This window comes from Strix aluco, chromosome 3 (assembly GCF_031877795.1).
Source record: "Strix aluco isolate bStrAlu1 chromosome 3, bStrAlu1.hap1, whole genome shotgun sequence".
NCBI lineage: Eukaryota > Metazoa > Chordata > Aves > Strigiformes > Strigidae > Strix > Strix aluco.
In genome coordinates, this window is record NC_133933.1 from 35,044,182 (window position 1) to 35,062,577 (window position 18,396).

Sequence of the window (18,396 nt, forward strand, 5' to 3'; positions counted from 1 at the left end):
AGCACTGGCATGGCCTGCTTGTGAGACTGTTCTCACTTCACCTTCCCATCAGGTGTCCTGTGGTATCTGGGAAGTCAAGGTTGTAAACTTTCAGTAGGGCTTTCGTAGTCTCTTCTTAAGACTTACCAAAATGACTAAAAATTGCTATTTCTAGGGTCTCTAACTCTTCAGAATAGTGTTAGTTATAGCTCTCATCTGTTATGTTAGGAGAAATTATGTAAATTCATCTCAGTTTTAAGAGTGGGACAGATTTTTTGTAAGCAGCTCACAGAGCTACTTGGAATTGGACTTGCTAGATGTGGGGTAAGTTGGACATGTTGCTTGCTAGCTCAGGTTTCCCTTTAGTGAAAGAAGAATGATACTATCAGTTTGTGAAATACTTTGCGCTCTAGTGATGAGCAGCATAATAGAAGAACTAGTCTGTGTTATTTGGGAATGTCTGGCACCCTTCCTTCACCAAGCAGTAGACTTGATCTAGGTATGTGTCCACTCTTAGTGTTTGTAATTAAGTGTGTTTGCTCAAGTAGTAACTGGCTGCTGTGGCCACGATATACACAGATATGTAGGGTACTGAGTGCCATACGCCCTTTATTTACTAACCCAGCCCTTTGTCAAGCCATATTTTCTGTTTTCCCCGTGTTTAAAATGCTGTTTTCTCCTTGCAAGCTCTGTTGTGGAGACACTGTTTTTGCCTCCTCGCTTCTGTCATTTTATTTTTTGTATCCAATCTGATAAGACTGATAACCTGCAAGCAGTGTGTGAAGAGAATTTCCTGGCATGAGCCGATGAATTGCTGAGATTGTTATCATTCTGTACTACAGAAGCACCCTGTTTTATTTATACACCGTTTGTCTTCAGTTTCATTATGTGCCAAGAAGAAAAAAGCTAGACTTTTCCTTCAAGTGATTGCTTGTATAATCATTCATACTATGGGTGTGTGGATGCCCAATACTTAAGCCAAGTACTTTTCTGCCCTAGCAATGTTTGTAAGGGTAGTCTCCTTCCCTCCTCCCCAGTCTGATGCATGTGTTGTGTGCTCTTGGTTTTTTTTTTCTAACTGTCCAGTTGAGCCAGAGCTATCAAACTTTTCTTCTTAACTGAAAATTTGCTTTTTTGACTTTGCGGGCATGGCTTTGCATAAAGGCTGTGGCTTTAAGCTGTTCCAGATGTGTTGGAGCCACTGCTGACCATCAGATGACTACTGCCAGTGTTTATGCTGTTCAGGAAAAAAACTGGGAAGCATTCTATGAGCATGTATTTTTAAGCCAAGAATTTGCAAGAAGCATCAACAACTTCAGCTATTTCTTCTGGAAAATTTTAGCTTCATCTTGATTCTATACTTCAAGGAGTCTTAATTTTATGCTGGGTCACCTCAACTAGATTTTTTTTTTTACATTGGAGGGGAAAGGAAGAAAGGGAAAGAGGTACTTGTGAACAATTCCAGCATGAACTTTAAAAGAACCGTTTCCAAGACTGGTATCTGTATCACTTTAAGACCTCCTGAATTTCTCAGGTGTCTGGTATCTCTCACAGGAATTTGAGACTGGCACCAGCTCCGGAGATACAGTTGCCCAGAAAAGTTGAGTAGTGCCCTGAAACACTGCTTCGCTGCTGCTCTTGGTAGACGCCTTGGAAGTCACTTTCCAGCAGGTCATCACTTACTGCACTGCATACTTCATAGGCATTGGTGCCCTCCAGAGCTTGCCCTAGGTCCTGGTTTCTGGCAGTTTAGACATTTTAACAAAGGTCCCATTTCTAATCGCTGTGCTCCTCTTGGGACCAATGCCATGTAATGAAACAGCCTAAGATGGTCTGAGGCTCTGAATGTGGCCCAACCTTCCTTTGCTTGGGGAGACCTACTGCAGGTGGAAAGAGAGGTCTAGGCACAGGAGTTGATCCCTATCTCGGACAGGACAGAGAATGGATCTAGTGGCCAATCCTGCTTTCTATTCCCTGTGATTAGAGAGCTTTTACTCTACTCTCCTGTAGCCAGAAGTCTCAGGTTCACAGGAGAAAATCTGGCTTGGCTCCTGCCTGAGTGAGCCTGTGGACCAAATCGCTCTGTCCTAACAGAACCAGTTCTGGCATTCCCCCTTGTCATGTGCAAGATAAGAGATTCTGCCCAGCTGCCTTGGTTAAGGGTGATTGAACAGGGCTGTCCTCAGGCTGCCTTTTCTAGAGCACAGAGATAATGTCTCTGCACTCGTATCATGAGCACTTTGTGCTCTGAGCGGCGAGCTGCCTTCCATTTTGCATAAGGAGAATTTCTGCAGTATTATTGTTCCCTTCAGGTAATTTCAAAGGGTTCCTCTTGGTTTTCTCAAGAGAGTGTCTAGTCTCACCCTGTCCATTGTAACTTGATAAGGTAAATAATAATATTTACATATTATGTAATAGCTTGTAATGTCTTTGTTTTGCTACCACAAGTTTTGTCAAAATTAACAAAGCAATTTACTAATCAGTAACATTGATCAAGTAGGCACTGATCAACATTCTTTCAGGCTTGCTCACAGATTTTTAAATCGGCATCTCCATTCATCACCCTCAGTCCATGAGTCTTGTGGTCCTCAGTGTTAAATCACGGCTTTCCTTTTCTGTTGGGAGATACCCTAATTAACAGTAGGAACGGATGCCAAAGCCAAGTAATTAGATTCTCTGCTTGAAGTTTAGTCATCTCTTTTCCCCAGGGATGTGTTCCTCCCCTTTCATTCTGGTGCTGCTTGGTATCTGAGCTTCTTAGTTAAAAGTTTGTCTACAGCCATCTTTGCTGCTCAAACAATATTTTTCTCCTTCATCCTACAACGATTAGAAACCTTAAGGATTTAGAAACACTTCCTTTTACCGTCTTATAATTTTCCTATCCCTATGTTATTTTAAAATCTCTTTCCTTAGGGGATATTTAAACTGGTTTAGACATCTATGAAGATCGGATCGCTGAGCCCATGGCAACCATTCTGATGGCTGTCAAATCAATGAAAAGGGTGAGCAATACATGCCCTTACAGCTGGCCTCCCTGTGCTGTTTCTGTCTTGACAAAATTATCTTTTGCACTTGCTTTACTTTTCTATCTGAGGTGAGTTTTGTTTGTGCTAATTACTGTGTTTTTTCCAAAACTGCAGATTCATATCTGAATTGTCCCATTGTATCTTGGATATTGAGGAATGTTTTGTATTTGAACACCATGAGACTGGTTAGGAGGACCTTCCACAAATGAAGTCCAGGGTTCAGCTATTTTATCTAAAGGTTGTGGTACCAGAGAGCTGGTTGTAACACCACCTATCATGAAAGTGATAGGATGGAAATATTAAATGTGGTTAAAACACCACCCACTAAATCTTGGACAACTCAGACTGGGTGAGGAAAGCAGCTACCTAGAACTGTGGCTGCATCTTTACTGAGGAGCGTGCTGATGTGGGGGCTTCCAGGTACGGTGTGGTTTCAGCAGAACAGTACCCTGCTCACTGCTCTCCCAAGGACTGCAAAATACTTCACCACGTTGTTTGCTCAGGTTCAGGGGGTAGCAGGGTTGTCTGTCAAATGAATAGACTGTAGAAATGGATGTTGCTCGTGGGAAAAATGACACTTCTGTGACCTGTTCTGAAAATACATTTAATCAGACTGACTTTAATGAGGTGGGAGGGGCATATATAGGCTATATCTGCTTCAGACACAGGGTGAGCAAAGTGCATGCCAGTGGGCATTGTGTAAATGGTCACAGGAGTACTCAGATACATTTCAACTGGGATGTAGTGAATATATGCCTTAATAGATAGATTTATACTTTTTTATTAATTAATTTTCTGAAAAACTTCAAGCTTACTGAAATCATACTTGAGAAGATGCTTTTCTGTGCCAAACCAATCTCTTTGCATGGATGAGGAAAAGGCTGGAAAACTTTAAGCAAATGCCTTCACTTAAAGCTTTTTTTAACTAATGAGTAAGTATGCAAAAGGAGTTTAAAACCTTCTTACAATGTTTTCATCTACAGAATGACCTTCCAAAGCTGCATCTTCATTCTACAGCTTACTTAATGTAATGTACTTGTGCATACATATATATACATACATATATATATATCTCCAACTTCCCCCCTCCCAGAATTTACTGTGCAGTTGTTGGTCAGCATACACATTAGGTGAAAGTCAGATGATGTGCTTGGCATGTGCTGGTGGGTCAACAGGTATTAGAACCTGAGGAGAGAATGGCAGGACTGGGGTTCTTTAAGTTGTACAAGATTCTGCAAGTGCCAACCAGACCTGGATTGGCATGTCACCTGCAATTTTCTGTAGATCTAGAAATATGGAATTTAAATCTGCAGGTTTTAATTATTTATGTGTATTGTCTTGATTTAATTGGTTTATTCTACAGTGATTAAATGCTGTTGTTTGAGATGAGAATGAGAAATTACTATGACTTTACAATGGGGACTTAAAGGAAAGCGTTGAGGGGGTGTTTTGATTTATTTTTGGGAACTTTAACTAGACTCAGAAATGGTGGACTGGAGTATGCAGCACAGCCTGTCTGTGTGGGGCTGTGAAGTGTTCATGGGTTATCTTCTGGGGTGCACTCCACAGCCCTAGCTCTCCAATCAGCCAGCCTGTCAAATTCTTGCAGCTTTTGAGCTCTGTGTTTGTATGTTGTTTGTATGGAAGCTGTGACATGAGGAAGGTGGCCACGGGTGGTGCATGCTCGCCTCTTTCCTCAAAATTTCCCACAGCACAGACATGCTGTCCCAGACCCTCTCTATGAGGCCACAGTCATTCAGAAACACAGCTGTGCTTTGTTCCCTGTTAGCATTAGGTCACTCATCCAAATAAGAGATTTCTTGTGCATTTGCTGGAGGAAAGCTTGAGCCTTCATTGCTCCTTGCTTACCACATCTGGCTTGGGACCCAGTGCTATTTGGTGGCCTGTTACACTGCCTGTGTACTCATCCTCTGTCATATTAATCACGTAATGGGATGACTCAGCTCACTCTTTGTCCTCAGGAAGTTGGCTGGGATTGTGCGCCGACGTTCCCTGTTGCTCCCAGGTCTTCCGTGGGTATTTACAGTCAAACAAAGTTTTTTTAGGATGACACACAGGGTCAACCTGGAGCATGCTTGTCAAAAGCAGTCATATGTAGCCACAGCATAGACCTCACACTCAACTCATACTGTTATGGTGTTGAGATGGCCAAAGGTTCTAACAAGTGACACCAGCTGCAGGGGACATTGTAGGCAATTGTTCATTGTATAAATTTCTTCTTCAGGGCACACCCCAGAGAGTTTTGATCATGATCCCAGCAATCACTCGTGCAACAGAGGCTCTTCAACCTCACAGAGATTATTAAAACAGATCATGCAAACTCACCTACACGTTATCAATTGAATGAGGTCCTACGTGTCTCTCTGCTTCATGTGTATAATTATGACTAAAAATCTAGACACATTTAAAAATTAACCTTTTTTTTAAGCTGACATGGAGACAGTGTAAGTAATTCTTTCATATCATGATTGCTGAAATTTAAACAGTCTAGACCGGCTGTTCTGGTGGTAATGCTTGCTGATTGGGTTTTTTTGTTGTGGGTTTTTTTTTGTTTTGGGGTGTGTTTTACAACTATTTAGTTAAGATTTATGTAGAATTTACCTTGCCTAAAAACGTTAAAGGGGCACATAGGAGAAATACTTTTAAAAACAGTTTCTGAAGGCTAAATTAGTAGCTGTGACATTAGAGCTTTACACTGCAAACTGGGACATACCCACATTCCCATTCATAATGGGACTACTCATTTTCAGATGGAACCTGATATTCGTAAATCTCATTATGTGAAACAGTAATATCCCTTAATGGCAACACCTGAAAAGTTTAATATGTGAAGAGACACATTAAAACTAGTGAGAGTACTGTAGTGTCTTGTATTGTAAAAGGTAAAGAAAAAAATCAATTAACCAAACAATCTTTCTGTTACCAGGGCTAGAGATAATAGTGTAAATATGTGTCAACTTTACATTGAATTTTGTTTGTGATAAATAAGACAGACTGATCTAACCTTGATTACTTCTCAGTACTCAAAGCCCCAATAGTGTGTTTTTTAGGTTTGAGGGGTTAAAAAAATTTTTAAAGCAATCTGTGTTATTTGGAGTTTTTTAAAGTCTCTCCTGAAGCCAGGGAGACCTGAAAATACTGAATTCATCACATAAAAATTATTTTAGTCTCCAGGCTTGATACCTTAAAGAGCAGAATTTGCCTGGTTAAACTAGAAGATACTCAGAGATGTGCTAAATGATCTGAGGTAGAGGAGAAAATATTCTGCTAAGTGTGGAGACAAGCAGAGATGTAGTACTGTTGTAGGATTGCTGTTGTCCCTGTTATGGTGGCTACATGAGCTGAATGCTGACAACAGCTTTTTTTCTAAATTCAGAGATATTTCAAATCCCCATGCACCCGCGCTTCTTTGAGAAACCTTAACAGAAGCTGGGGACTGCAGAATGGGTGGAGAGGGTATTGCTGCAGGAAAGTCAGCCTGTTACGACAGCATTCATTAGAGACTCTGGGGAAACCCTGCTGTGGGCACGTTGGAACAGCCTTTCTTGAAGTTTCAAGTTTTCTTTGCCTGTTAGGTGTGTGATTCCAGCAAGGCAAAATCACATTCTGGACAAATTTGATGGGAGGAAAAAGGCCCAGCTCACTAGCTGTTGTACCTAGTCAGGTTTTTAAGCTAGTAGAAGCAGTAGTAAGCCCTCCAAAAGAGATCATTTTGCTATCAGAAGAAGCTGGTGAGCATAATACACACACACAACTGTTATTTCAGACTACTCGTCCTTGCCCCACCTCAGTCTGACTATTTAAAACTGGTAAAACCCAAAGTGTTGGGGCAGTTACCAGCTGGACAAAGAGCACTACAGCTTAGCTGGCCCAAGGATGTTGGATGTGATTGCTCCTTGCTCTTAACCCTCTCCCTTGATGTCTCCTTTGGACTGACGGTTCCATTGAATCCCTGGGGTAGGTACAGGACAGCTTTCTTCTCTGCGGTGTGCTTGCTGGGAAGCCTCTGAGTGGTCATCCTGCCATGAAGATTTCGTGACAGCCCCATCCAAGGAGTTCCTCAGATACATGTCTGGAAACAAGCTGAGCACAAGACTGCTTCACTTCGCTTGTCTTTATGTCTTGGGAGTCTGAAGCCACAGTTGCTGTCAAAGGTTCTCTCAGCTTCATTTGAGTTTACTTCAACAGCTTTCATCAAATTCTTTGCTGTCCCCAACTTTTATGGATGTGTTTTGTTCTTTAGAAAGTTACAATTCTATCGGTGAGTTTTCTCTCTAAGTTAGAAAGGAGGGTACAGATGGTGCCGGGATTTGCTAAATGGTATTTGATATGACTGCATCAGCTGGTTCAAAGCCTGCCCTGATAGCGAGGGACTGAAAGTTGCATCTGTAATGCCTATGTTTCATGGCTGATGGATCTTCTTGTACTGACCAGACTTTTAATATTAGAAACTAAATTTGTCAGAAAACATCATTTCCCTTTCAGTTGAACATGTACAGCTGTTGCGAATGCTGATGCATGCTGGTACCAAAAAATACCACATTTTTCTTCTACTGTTTGAACGGGAAATAATTGTGGTTTCTCAGATCCCACTTTGAAGCGGCGGTTGTTTATAGCTGGCTGGCTTTAATAACTGTAATTGTATGTGCAGTCCTGCTCCAGCTGTGCACTGGGCACCATGAGTCACTGTCCAAAAACGTCCCTTAGGTTCAAACCCCTCTTAAAAGAGACCATTCTAAAAGTCTCCTGAACATCCTCTACTCTGTTATCAGGAAGTCCCCTTCTGGTCAGGCAACTATTTTGTGGCCATTTTAGATGGATCTCTTGGACTTTGCATAGGCATATCCTATATTGCATGTTCCCAAGCCAGAGCCAGGGACAGAGGAGCCGGTGTCCCCGAGGAGCCACTGCTCAACCAGCGATGGGCATGTGTGGTGATCTCACCCCACAGCACAGCAGACAAATACGCATGTCATGTGGGCCATTGCATGAGCCACCAGCCTCACCCTGGGCCCTCTCCTGAGGGCACGTGCAGGCCTGGGGACCGTTCCCACCTCTACTGCTTCCCCACTTTGTGCAGAGCTACAAGCTGTTTCTGCCTCTTTGCTCTGCTCCTTGCTGCTGTCACTCCAGCACTTTTCCTAGTAGGTTAATTTGTTATAAACACTAACCCAGAAATCCAGGAATTTGTCTGCTTTGTCAGAAGAAGCCACAGTTTAAATCCCCATGTATTAAATTGCTATAAATTTCATGAGGCTTTGTAAATTCCTTTTCACCAGCAGAACTCAAATCAGTTTATTAAATAGCTAAGTATTGCCTGGTGTGGCTGCAAAAGTAAAGAAACTGAGGCAGAAAAGTGGAGTTCACCTCATGTTGCCAAGTGGTCAGTAAGAATGCTGGGTAAAAGGAGGTTATCCACTTCCACCTCTCTTTCTAGCAGCTATTGCCATGCTGTAAATAGAATTTAAACACTTAAATATTTTTCAAGTTCCTTTAAAATAATTACAATAAATGCCTTCTTATTTCATACATTTCCTGCCCACATAGTGTATTTACATATTATATGTAGTCGGAAGGTATTATTAGAGATCCCTGTTCAGGCACCTGAGTCATAGCACCTTTAACTTGCCACCATAAATAGGCATGTTTGACTGAGGCTGCTTGTGACGTGATGCCTCAGCCTGTGCATCTCTCTCCTGATAGCTAGGGCAGACCTCAAAATCAGACTTTGTTTCTACAGCAGAATCCCCTTTGCCTGATTCCTGGCAGATGTTTGCACAGGCCTGGGACCTGACCCTGATCCTCAGTCTGTTGCTGGCCTCAACAGGTGGGATGAAAATCACCTTCAAGTCAAAACACTAATGAGACTTCCTTTAAGTGAAGTGTGGGGAGGCACAGGGGATCTGTCACTGTGGTGCCAACACAACTGTCCACTTCAACAGTTTTCATCAAATTCTTTGCTGTCCCCAACTTTTATGGATGTGTTTTGTTCTTTAGAAAGTTACAATTCTATCGGTGAGTTTTGTTCTCTCTAAGTTAGAAAGGAGGGTACAGATGATGCCGGGATTTGCTAAATGGTATGCTGTCTGTAAGTGCCTGTCCACGTCAGCAATGCTGGAGGCCGACAGCTCTGGGAGATACTCGATTGCCAAGCACTAGGTCTATGCAAACCAGCTGGATGAAGACACTTCAGTCTGATTTTCTGATGTGCTGAGGCATGTAGGAGGTGGGGAAAGAGCTGTTTGAATGTGTCTCAAACAGTTGGGTCTGAAAACGGACTCTGTAGGGCTACTATGCCCTGTACTAATATCTGTTTGATTTTGTAAATATAGGACTTTGTCCAAGAAATGTCGAATCTCCCTTGCCTAAGCTGGAAACGTGGCCCAGGTGCTACGTGGGTTATCTGATGCTTTGGGAGGTCCTTGATGGTATGTGTGTGAATTGTATCTACTTGGTAGAACCTGTTTTCTAGCAGGATCAGACCTATGTGAATCCACAGTGCAGCCCTGAACAATATGTGGCATAAGACTTTCCAAAAGTGTTATAATATCCTCAGTGGCGTCAGGGTATGTGCGCTACAGTGAATAGGTGCCTTGGATTCCCAGTTTCCTGGTAAGCCTGAGTGGATTTACTGCATGGTGGTTCCAACCACCACTGGACACACAGAAGTCCTGGGAAAACATGGACAACAGTTGTCCATCTAGACAGAACATCTGAGTGGGAAAGAGATATGTATTATTTTCTAGGGATGTTGAGTATATTTGGCCCATAAGTGCACCCCTGCATCTGTTTTGGTTAAAAGTCAGTCCCGTACATTTTCCTGAGTGATGTGAAATTTTATAGCTCATCAGATCTGACCCAATTGTTGGGACTGCAAAGAAATGTTTTGTGTGGACTCTCAAGAGATCAGCAGCAGTCCTGGAAGGCTGCTGAACTTGGGGTCTCTCTTTTGACAGAGTGTCATCTGCATACGATGCAGACCAAGATGTGGTTTCTCAAGAATAGACACATTCTTGCAGGAGGCTACAGGCAGAGGGAATCTTAATTTTAGTTATTGAACATGGAATCACTTGTCTGCTTATGCAGCTCTTGGAAGGAGAGCATGGTTTTTCTATGCAGTCCTTTGTGGAAGCATTGTAATAGCTCAAGTTGTCCTTCAAACAAGTGACATGGGGTGTGTCACCTGGAAGGTGTGTGACCTGGGGAGACCTTGCACTTGAAAGTGGCCTGACCTCATGCCACTCTCTCGCAAAATGCACATGGAAATCATAGGATTTTGGTATGGTTAGTATGGTCTTTGCTGGGTCTGAAATGATGGCTTTTTGCAGGTTAGCAATCTATACAATGAATGATTTCATAGAATTCTCTCTAGCAAAACCACTGTCAACATTTTAAAACATCTACCAAATCCTCTTCCCATTAAAACAGTCTTGTTAAAGTTGTCTGCTCCAAACAGAAAGATATTTTACTGTTCTTGTTTATGTGGTTTTTCTCCTTGGGTTTCTGTGAAAGCATGAGTTTCACAAGGCATATCGAAGTTGTCTCGTGAGCAAAAACATGTAAATAAGCAACATGTCATTTTCTTGAAATCTTCTGTAAAATGGCTAGCTGTGTTGCCTTAACCATGCAGACAGTTTTCAGAGCCATAAGAGGAAAGAAGGATTTTGCAGACACTCCAAGCCTGTTGCTGGGGGAGATTTGAGCTGTGCCTGTGGCTCTTCGATTGCTCATCAGGAAGTCATCCAAATGTGCTTTCTATGCCTCAGTTTCCCTATTTGGGAGGCAATGGTTGTGTACAGGATCTGGGTTCTGCTAATGAAAAATATAACACAAGATCCACATGTTGCTGAGTTGACTCCTTACGTTCAGCCATACCTACTGTTGTGATACATAAACCCAGTTCATGCTCCTGGGAAGAGTTTACTGCAGCACTTTAGGGTGTGAAGTTTCTCTTGCACTGGCTCCACATCGAGCTCTTTCTCCTTAATGTAGCCAATACGCAGAAGGAAGAACAAGCTCTCTTACTCCTTGCCTGGTTCTTGAGGGTAAATCATTAACCAAGCACCTGAGTCTGGCAAAGCAAAAGATATTTGTCGAGTGCCTTTTGCAGACTGCATGGAGCCTTGGCCTTCTGCAGGAGGAATGGCTCCCCTCTCCTACAGGAACGAAAGCACGGCTGAGTCCCTCTGCTCGCCGCCATGCTTTAACCAGACCTTGCGCTTCTGGTACATCTATATGCTGAAGTGTATATATATTGAAGTTCTGGTGTTGCTCCTGCTTTGTGGGTGAGGAAAGGGAATGGTGGATGTGTCCTGAAGAAAAGAGTTAAGATGTATGTTAACTTCTCCTTCAATTCTTCCTTTGTAGCTACTTGAGTTTTTTGGTAAAAGGAATGATAATCCTTTTCCCAACAGCAATTAATGAACTGAAACTATTCTCTAGGGTGATGCTGACATGCCAGCTCTCTGTATGTGGAAAATGACTTCTGAAGTCCTACAGGAAAGGACTGCATAGTCTGCTGAAGATCATGGAAAAGATACCCTTCTGTGAAAGGTGGGGTTGTTTTGCCTGGTGGCTGCTTCATGCGTTTCCTCCACAGATCTTTCTGCTTGCCTTGAAACCATTGCCTTCATATGCTGGGCTGTAAATCCCTGGGGGTGGCGATGAAGGAACAGCATGGTATAGATAAACTCTACTTAACACGCTTATTCAGATGGAGGTTGATTGGCTTTGTGCTTTCTCCATGAGCCAAGACTGAAGAATTACTGAAATGCTGCAGCATTATCAAGTGGGTGAGTGCTTTCATTGTAAATCTGTAAATCCTCTTAACCCCTATTTGTAAGAGATGAATGGGAGCCCTGCAAGCCCACCTTCTCATAGACTATCAGTCCCATTCATGCCATAGATACAATGCAAATACCAGTTTCTGCCTTTTAAATGCAAGAGCATTTATCTGCCAGTCCTGAAACCATATTTCCATGATATAAGAGTGGTCTCGATAATTAAGGAATAGAGTTATAATGCATCAGTTTGAACAGATGTTCTTGTCTGTGCTTGTAGAACGAATGGCCTTGATTTTGCAGCAAAGTCGGTGAGATGGCACCTGAATGCAGGGGTCTGAGTTTGTGAAATTGTTTGCAGAATGAGGGCCTATATTTATATTTCTTCCAGAAACTCTCACTATACGGCACACAAACCTCATTTACAGAGTTTTACTGACATGGCACATTCAAGCCTTCATTATTAGGAGATGTCAGCAATGAGATTGTCTGTTCAACATTAATTCTTCCAGCCGTGCCTCTATGTATTGTAATTGCCCCGATTTATTTGGTTGCAGTTCATTTTCAGCAGTGTCCTCTTGCCTGCTCAGTGCTCATGGTGCTGGGGTCGAACCCAGACTGCGTGGCAGAGGGGGCTGTGGTGTATCAGACGCACGCTCGGGCTGTCGCAGGGGCCAGCTGGCCAAGGAGCAGCTGTGCCTGGCCGGTGGGGCAGAGGTGCTGGGTGTCTTCCAGCTGCCAGTGGAAACTGCTGCTCTTGGTGGCCCTTGGAGGGTGGGCAAACACACTTGTTTCATGAGGAGCAAGAGCCAGTGTTTCCTCAACTCTTAACAGCTAAAAAGTTGTCACAGAAGTTTGGGCTTGTTTCACATCAAAACTCAACCAAATTTTGAAAAATATGGAGATGTCAAATGGAAATGCTCGTCTCTCCAGCCTACCCTTGGCCCCATACCTTCATCATCCAGCCATGGAAGGGCTGTGCAGGCATAACTGTCCGAGGTTATGGGTGAGCACAAGCTGCCACAGGCTGGCAGAAAGCAAAGCTCTTTGTCACCTGCCTCACCTCCTTTTCCACCTCTGCGACCCAGGACTCTGTTCCTAGCCAGTCTTATTCCCTGTCCGTCTTCCCTCTTCTTTCATGTGCCCTGCTAGATCCCAAAGGCAGGGCCATTTTGAAACAAATCTCTGTCTCTCTTGGTCTCTTCTCTGCCAGCCCTTCATCTTGCCAGGCCTCCACGCCATGTCTCTTCCTTTCTCCTGAGCTTCTTGGTTTTTAGTTTGCACCTCTTGCTGCAATAGGTCTGTGTCAGTCCTCCTCCTTCACAGCCCAAAGCAAGTGTGTTCCTATGGCTCTGCAGGAGATAAGGGACCTCTTGCCCACAGCAGAAAGAGCAGATAACTGCAATTCTCAAAAGCCTTTACTGAGCCTTTAACTGTAGTTTTTCCTTGCTCTGTAATCTACCCAGTCAAAGTTGGGTAGATTTTAATAGGGATAGACACATTTCTGCCACAAAGTCCGCTTCTCTGCCAAATTTCAAAATTCCCCTTCTGAAGCTAGAGATCCTCATATAAAAGGTTGTCTGGATTTGTTTAACGTGTGCCAAGCAGTATATTTTTCTCTTAATAATATTCCTGGAAATGGCTAAAGCAGATGCCGAACAGTTTGGAGTCAATTCTCAGTGTTAAAATTCGGCAAAGTCACATAACGTGCCATTTTCTGTTGTTGATGCTGGGGAAGGCTGAGCACCGTGGCAGCAGGAAAGGGAGGTGGCACTGCTGGTTGGCAAACCAACGCCAACCAACAAGTGTTGCTTTCAAGAAACTGTCAGCTTGAAGCCAGCAAGGAGCACCCCTGTGCTCCTGCACCCAATGCGCTGTGTGGTTTGTACCTTCATCTTAAATAGCAAACACAGCAGCTCAGAAGCATCAGTGCTGCTTCCAGCTACCTTCAACTGCTTAAATCTGCCTTTTAAACCACCCAGACTCCCACTTCCCCACTTTCACCGCTCCTGGGTATAAGGCTGGATCTATATGTTGAATCTGTAGGTATGTGTTGGAGTTTGGCCTAAAGTCATTTGTATTGCTCCTTGATACTCATTTCCCACCTTGGGAAGTCCATCTATAGAACCTCTCTGTGACAAACAAGAGTGTTGCCCATGGCTGTTTCACCATATAGTTACATCTTTTGGGTTAAAGCCTTACAGGGCTGTGATGTGAATGAGGACAAGACTCCTTCCCTCTTCTCTGCTCTATGCCCTGGCTCCTTTCTCTGTTTTTAGGACTCAAGGCACAGTGGCATAAAACTCCTGTTTTTCCTGGGTATGTGTAATGCTTTGGTGCATAAACAGGCTGTGAAATGATCTGGCACCCCTTACCAAGTTGGCTTCGTCACAGACAATGCTATTATTTTAGGGGCAGAGATGAAGTTCCTGTCTCTAGAATTTCTTCGTATTTTAGAATGAAAATGAATGAATGAATGAATGAACAAACAAACCCTGTTACACCCTTAAAAACTGGTGTGCCTGCTGACCTCGGCACAACCCCAAGCTGGATTATCATGCTCTTTCCAAGTTTGTGCTGTGCAAGTCCTTTCCATAACTTCACTAGCTACTCAGCAGTTTTCTCAAATGATACTGGTACCAGAGCATGGGCCCAGCACTTCTATTAGTTGCAGAGCTGTGAATATCTGTTTTTATGTGTACCACGTTCACACGCTGTAGCTTTGGTCACGGGGCACGTCAGTGTTAGTGCGGGCTTAATAATAGCCTCTAAAGACAATTTCAGAAGTTACTTAGCTTTTCCCAGGGAAAGGACACGTCTTTGTATTTCCTACCTTTAGACACACAATCCACTCGTGGGCTTGACTACATAGCAAATGCAGTGTAAGAGTCATCCTTGCATATATATATATATATATTTTTTTTTTTTTTTCTGCTTTGCCTGCTTGGTCATTTTCTGCCTGTTCTCTCCAAGGCTAGTAATTTCATGGCAAGTTATTGCTCATAACCGAAGTAAGGTAACAGGCAAACAGCAACTGCTGTGCTAGGTAGCCCAAACTGACCCTGCTACTGCTTTGGTAGGAGAAAGAAGCTGTTTCAGAAGAGCACGGCCATCCTGAGCATGCCTCTGGGCTTGGTGCACACAAGGGCTGCTCAGAGGAGAGCCCCTTGACCCTGTGCTGTCTCTGCAACCTCTGCCACTCTGACTGATAACAGTGAGTGCAGTTTGTGTTGGAGCTTTGTTCTCCACTCTACGGAGAGAAACATTAAACTGCAGAATGACTAAGTGCCTTCTCAAAGGCCACATAATGAATCAGTGAATGAACAACAACCCCCACCAGCTCCAGGCCCCCTTCTCTCTACAGAACAATGCCTCGTTCCCTGTATCAAGATGTGCACGTAGTATACATTGCATACAGAACTATGTATTTCAAAAGAAATTTGGATATTAATATTTATATTGTAGCGAGGCCACTGTCCTCTGGGCTCTGTAAATAGCAGCACCACAACAATGTGAATTATTCCTTTTATGCAAAACCCTGGGCAGTGAAATAGCTTGTCAATGCAAAATAAAATTGCTGCACAAAAGTTTGACAGCTACATTCATTATATATGTCAATCAAAGGATCCTAAAGGCTTTATTGTCATTGTACAACGTCTGAACAATCTGCTAGCCCAATATGCTGCAAAGTTATTTTCTCCCTACTCTTTTCATTTAAAAAATAGCCACCAATAACTTTTGTCAAACAGTCTGAGAAAACTGCACGAACAGCAAAGAAATCTTAGATTTTCTTGGGTGCCTGTGGGCTGGAGGCATTCCAGGCTTAACTCGCTGCACTATGCTAACATATCACAGTGCTTACAGTAGATGGAATCTGATCAGAAGCACAGGACACACAAATTAAATTACTGCACAGACCCCAGAGCAGGCTGAGGCTGTGAAGATGGCACGGTGAGTCAGAAAGGAAAAGTTATGCTAAAGAGAAGTGAATTTAACCGCTTAACCTGCTTTTTGTCTGCTTTTGCCAGGTATCAGATACTCAGGCTCCTCTGTCCCAAGTCTCTCCCACAGTTAGGATCGGCCTCTTAAATTGTCCCGACCTATTTACCAAAACGTGAGGTTTGATAAGGCCTTGCTCTCAATAGGCTAGCCTACAACTTGGGGGAGAATTCTCCGCTTCATTTTCTTTTTCGGACAGGCTCTCCTCACTGAAGGAGTCAAACCCAGCCGCCAGTTATCACCGAATTTACTGTAATCGGGGGCAGGGGGACGGACGAGAGGGCGGCTGTCTCCCCAGGAGGCAAAGCCAGTCTCGGGGGCGATGCTTCCCCCCAGGCTGCCCCGTTGCCCTAAGAAGGGGAAGCCCCAGGGCCGGGCATCTTGGGTTTGCCCGGTTTTGCGGGCTCAGATGGCAGCTCTGCGGGTCCGCGGCGCTTTTCCCGCAACGCGCGGAACAGCCGCGAGAGGGAGCTGACACGGCTCCGCGCCCGTCGCCCTGCCCGCTCGGGGCGGCCCCGGGAACTTCATCTCTACCCCCAAAATAATAGTGTCCTCTGTGACAAAGCCGACGTGGTAGGGGGTGCCGGAGCATTTCACGGTCCGTTTAGGTACCAAAAGGGCTTTGCGCGGCAGCGATGCTGCCGCAGGCAGCGGGAAAGGTGGGGTGGGGGTTCACCTACCAGCGTCCTCCTTGCAGATGAAATGCAGCGTCGTGGTCTTGTGCCATGACGGGCAGTAGCAAAATCTGATTTATGAGGATGTCACAACTTGACCAACTTTAATTTGCGCTGGGCTGGAGCCTAAATTAAGTTTCCCGATTCAAAACATTTTGGAGGTTGGTTGTTTCCTCTAAGCGGTCAGCTTGGTTCTTAGCTCGTGCTGGTGCGTGGCTTTGCTGTCACACCCTGGTCGTGGGTACCGAGAACCTCAGGAGGCTGGTGCTTCCTGCATGCGCCCTTGGCTGCTGCACCTCTCTGGTGGCGGCTTTTGGGGTGAGATGCTGCTTTCAGCCTGGGCTAAAGGGCACTTTTCAGCTGCTGACCTAAAAGTGTTAAGGACAGTCCTGCTCTTATGTTTGGGAGTAAACCATGGAGATGCTCTATGAGGATGCACGCAGAGATGATGCACCAGGAGTGCTGATTGTAACAGCTAGTGTTTCTACTGAAAAAGCATGGCGAAGAAATGGAAAAATGGAAACTTTTAAAGAATTGTGGTGTTAATGTGGTTGTTAGGCATTGGAATGGGCTGCCCAGGGCAGTGGTGGAGTCCCCATCCCTGGAGGTGTTTAAGAGTCGGGTCGACATAGCGCTGAGGGATACGGTGTAGTTGAGAACTGTCAGTGTGAGGTTAATGGTTGGACTAGATGATCTTCAAGGTCCTTTCCAGCCTAGATGATTCTGTGATTCTGTAATCCATGTGCTGAGAGAGCTGTGCTGCCAAAAACTGTGTGACATTTCCCTGATGTGTGCTGCTTGCTGCTGCATCATGGGTATGTGTTTGATTACAGGCAAAATAAAACATATTTTTGTAATCAACAGACTCCACAAGTAACTTCAAGGTACATGGGAGTAAAGTACACAGACCAACACTTTCCACAGTGCTGAAGTTTGTAGTTTTTGGTATGTTCTCTACCATACATGGTTGCTCTCTTTTTGAGGTCCTGCACAGAGCCCTTTTATTAATGTTTTAAATAATTACCACTGGCATGGAAATGGCATAGAAGTCTTTCAGCGCAATTACTTTGTGTCAAGCCCCAGATGTCGTGCAACAGAGTGTCTGTTACCTGCGATGGAGTTGATAGCCAAAACTACTATCTTTCATTTCGACTTTTCAAGACAGAATTCAACTGAGCGTAATTAGGTGATGTTGACAGGACTCAAAAGGCTTTCTGTAAGCAGAGTGGGCTGTGCTTTTCTTGCTAGTCCACCTCTGGCCAAGAACAGGCTTTGTAATGTGTGAGTGCAATGATAAAGACATTGCAAACGCTTTTCCTACTCTGGTAGGTGCTGTATACAGAAAAAAAACCCCTACCCAAGTCTGAAACCTCAGCTGTGAGCATCACTGCTTCAGCTTGTTTGTTCTGACCCTAAGGGAAACACTTCTGAAAGACCTGGGGGATGCATTGAAACAAGCACTGAAGGAGTGGGGTACTCAGCCCCTCCGCTTCTGTGAACACAGAAGTAGCGGCAGCTTCCCAGGGGGGATAAACCCGCCTGCACACATTGCTTGCCTGTCTTGCTTCACCGCCTCGTGGGAAAATGCTGTGACTCCCTCTGCTTGGGCAATTGCTCATGCTTCTGTACCCGCCGACTTAGTCCGTAAAGTCTTAGCAGAAAATATGCACGGGTGCTGGGATGGTTTTTGCCAGCTAGGAGCTGTTTTACAGTGTCACTCACTTTTAGTTGGCATGTGGAACTGCTGTGGTATTTTCTCAATGTTTAATGTGACCTAATTGTGCACTTCCACTGTCTGGAAGGATCAGCTCTTCTGGTGTGACAATTGCCATAAAATTGGTAGTGTTCAGGAGCGTCTCCAGCATTTGCAGCTGGGTGCAAGGCACAAGTTCCTTGATTTTGCTGTATCAGCCCAGC